Here is a 4,591-nt window from a genome sequence, read left to right as displayed (position 1 = left end):
AAGTTTCAGACCACATACTCCCGGGTATGCCTGCAAAGAGAAAAAAAAATTCCATCCTTTCCAAAGAGGGGTCCTGAGTTCACTTATGGACTTAGCTCTGTGTTGAAGAGGAAGATTAATAAGGGTGACTGGCATACTCTCTAGGGACTATGGTGAGCTGAGGCAAGAAAGCAAGAGGGTATGTCTTTAAAGCTTGTGTCTTTAAAGCTTATATAATTTCCATGGTTTCTAAGATTTCATGTATAAACATGAAAACATGAGCTTTTTTCCCACTGGTGATGAATACACAGTTCATTTGACTATCATGATGAAGACATTGCTAAGAAAATCTTTACTATCATTATAAAACAGTTGTTTCAATTCAAGGAAAAAAGAAAATTTCAAATGTCCAATAACAACATCAATGTAATTGATGAGTGTGATATATTGTTGGGGGAAAAGGTGTTCAAGAGCCATGTGAATATAGCTGTCCAATTTTCCCAGCACCATTTATTGAAAAAACTGTCTTTTTTTCCATTGGATATTTCTTCCTGTTTTGTTGAAGATTATTTGACCATAGAGTTGAGGGTCCATATCTGGTATCTCTACTCTATTCCATTGGTCTGTGTGTGTTTTTGTGCCAGTACCATGCTGTCCTGGTGATTACATCTTTGTAATAAAGCTTGAAATCAGGCATTCTCTTACACCATACACACAGATAAATACAAAATAGATGAAAGACCTCAATATGAGACAGGGATCTATCAGAACCCTAGAGGAGAACATAGGTTACTAACCGAAGAGGTTACTACCTCTTTGACATTGGCTACAGCAACTTCTTTCAAGACACATCTCCAAAGGCAAAGGAAACAAAAGCAAAAATGAACTTTTGGGATTCCATCAAGATAGAAAGCTTCTGCACAGCAAAGGAAACAGTCAACAAAACAAAGAAGCAACCCACAGAATGTGAGTAGATATTTGCAAATGACACTACAGACAAAGGGCTAGTATCCAAGATCTGTAAAGAACTTCTCAAACTCAACACCCAAAAAACAGATAATCAAGTCAAAAAATGGGCAGAAGACATGAACAGACACTTCTCCAAAGAAGACATACAAATGGCTAACAGACACATGAAAAAATGTTCATCATCACTAGCCATCAGGGAGATTCAAATCAAAACCACATTGAGTTACCCCCTGACACCAGTTACAATGGCTGAAATTAACAAGGCAAGAAACAACAAATGTTCCAGAGGGTGTGGAGAAAGGGGAACCCTCCCACAGTGTTGGTGGGAATGCAAGTTGGTATAACCACTTTGGAAAACAGTGTGGAGGTTCCTCAAAAATTAAAAATAGAGCTACCCTATGACCCAGCAATTGCACTACTGGGTTTTTACTCCAAAGATACAGATGTAGTGAAAGGAAGGGCCATATATAACCTAATGTTCATAGCAACAATGTCCGCAATAGCTAAACTGGAAAGAGTTGAGATACCCTTCAGCAGATGAATGGATAAAGATGTGGTCCATATATACAACAGAATATTACTCAGCCATCAGAAAGGATGAATACCCAACTTTTGCATCAACGTGGATGGGACTGGAGGAGATTATGCTGAGTGATATAAGTCAAGCAGAGAAAGTCAATTATCATATGGCTTCACTTACTTGTGGAACATAAAGAATAGCATGGAGGACATTAGGAGAAGGAAGGGAAAAATAAAGGGGGAAATAATGGAGGGGGAGATGAACCGTGAGAGACTGTGGACCCTGAGAAACAAACTGAGGGTTTTAGAGGAGTTGGGATGGATTGGCCCAATGATGGGTATTAAGGAGGGCATGTATTGCATGGAACACTTGTTGTTATATGTAAACAATGAATCTTGGAACACTACATCAAAAACTAATGACATACCATATAGTGACTAGCCATGTGAACTAAATTATGACATTGGTCTGCAGAGTTGATATATCTCTAAGTTAAGACAGTGAAGGTGTATTACTGGCCTTGTCAGTTGAAATCAAACTGCTTCTGATGATATTTACTAGAAGGTATCAAGGGAAAAACATTTGATAGATCAGTAGGTGCATACCAGGTACCAAGGGTTGTGTCAGTTTGGTCAAGCAGTGAAACCACATCTGGTACAGCAGCTGCAGTTGGAATCACCACCTGGTTAAGTTTATGATAATCCATTTTATTCTCTGGATCCATCACACAGGCCAGAGTTGAATGGGGATGTGGTGGGAATCACTACCCCTTCATCTTTCAGGTTTGTTTGTTTGTTTGTTTTCTCACTGTAGCACATACCCTTCCCAAAGTCCATCACCCAGCCACCCTTTCTTTCAGGTTCTTGATGGTGGTACTAATTTTTGCATTCCTTCCAGGAGTGTGGTACTGCCTTTGATTTACTATTTTCCTAGATAGAGACAGTTCTATCTTGTATTTCCTAGCATAGTAGCCCTCACTCCACAGTTCAGGGAACCAATGTGAGGATTCTGCCTGCTGCTTAGTATACATTCTAGAAATGGAAAAATAACCACAGGATAGGTTTGTTGACCCACTATGCCCTCTGTGAGGTGAATCTGAGCTAAAATTCCATTGATCACCTAATCTCAGTAAGTCCCTATTCAGACTAGCAGACCACAGTGACATTTTGAGCCTTCTGGAATGTGTGTCAATTCAGAGTCCATTCACAGTGTCCAGTGGTCTCTGAAAGGCCTAATAATTTCCTTTTCCTCAGTGCACAGTAACTCTGGTAAAAGGCCACAGTTACCTTTGGGGAAGGCTGGGATAAGGATTAGTAGTTTAGTATATAACTCAAGAGATTTATGAGGAATTGGCTCATAGGATTATGGAGGCTGAGAAGTCCCACAATCTGCCCTCTGCAAACTGGAGACCCAAGAAAACTGGTGTGTAGTTGCAGTCTGAGTCCGAAGGCCTGAGAACTAGAACACCAATGAAAAGGCCACAGTCCAAGGACAGGAGAAAACTGTTCCCACAACTCAAGCAGACAGAGAGTGAATTCCTTCTTATGCCTTTTTAATCTTTGTTATCCCCTCAATAGATTAATTAAAGCCCACCCACACTGGGAAGAGTAGTCTGCTTTACTCAGTCAACCTATTCCAAGGCTAATCCCTTCTACAAACACTCTCACAGATACACCTAGAACTAATGCTTAACCATAATTCTGGGCATCCTGTGACCCAGGCAAATTGACATGTAAAATCAACCATTGCACTTCCATTGCCCCTTACTGCCCCACTGGCTCAGGCTACTCCAGCAAGCCTCATGTCCAGATATTTCAAGGCAAATTGTAGGCACATCTCTTTAAGAACATATAAACATGACAGACACCCCAAAGAGGCTGTGATGGTAGTAGCATCACCAATTTCACCATTCTTTGAGCATCCAGCTGGGGATTTATATCTTGCCTCCTGTTTCAAAATACACTCCCCAAAACCTAGTGGGGATTTTCTTATAAAGTCCCTCCTTTCTTTTCTTGGTGTGGTAGTAAAGGAAACCTCCCTGTCTTCTGTGAGAAAGGAGGAAAAAGCCATAAAGCTTTTCTAAGCTGTCACAACTCGAAGAATTTCTTATTCTCTTCTCCCCAGTCTTTTGAATTCATGAACTGGGAAATGTGGAGTATGTAGTTGAGCATGGCAGGACTGGTTAATCTGAATCTTATTAAACCTGGAGAGAGTATCTGACTTCCAAGTGTGGCTGGTGGTGGTGTCTCTTCGGAACATGAGGATTTCAGTACCCCTCTGCCTCACCACAGGCCCTAGACACCGACTCTGGAGCAACAGAGATAATTCCACTCAACACAAGTTGCATATACAGTGATTTTTTTCCCCATGAAATAATAAATAAGTGGAAACAGTGGTTTCCACTGCGGCAGTGGCAAAGGAAACCTGGAAGCTGGAGACATAATTACACGTCCATATTACCTATTTATAAAGAAAGTAACCTTAAGAAGGGAAAATGGGGGGGCGCCTGGGTGGCTCAGTGGGTTAAGCCGCTGCCTTCGGTTCAGGTCATGATCTCAGGGTCCTGGGATCGAGCCCCACATCGGGCTCTCTGCTCAGCAGGGAGCCTGCTTCCCTTCTTCTCTCTCTGCCTGCCTCTCTGCCTACTTGTGATCTCTCGCTGTCAAATAAATAAATAAAATCTTAAAAAAAAAAAGAAGGGAAAATGGGGGACTTGCTTATGAATTTGCTGTGCCTAAATAGTTTCTGGACAATGGTAGGGCCAACAGCCTGTTGGAAGTGGATTGAGCTATGCATTTTCCTTGGGCAGGACATGACTCAGGTGAAGAAGTTAAACTTGGAGTAGTGGATGTAAGGAAGGAATCGTTTACCTGGAGAGGAAAATATTTTGGACATTTTTGGGGGCTCAGGTAAGGCTACAGAGAATTTCAGGAATGACATAGAAGAGAATTTCTGATGGCTAGTGATGATAAACATTTTTTCATGTGTCTGATAGCCATTTGCATGTCTGTATTGGAGAAGTGTCTAACCATATCTTCTGCCCATTTTTTGATATGATTGTCTATTTTGTGTGTGTTGAGTTTGAGGAGTTCATTATAGATCCTGGATATCAACCTTTTGTCT

This window comes from Mustela erminea, chromosome 6, assembly GCF_009829155.1.
Source record: "Mustela erminea isolate mMusErm1 chromosome 6, mMusErm1.Pri, whole genome shotgun sequence".
Lineage (NCBI taxonomy): Eukaryota > Metazoa > Chordata > Mammalia > Carnivora > Mustelidae > Mustela > Mustela erminea.
This window is presented reverse-complemented; position numbering follows the sequence as displayed.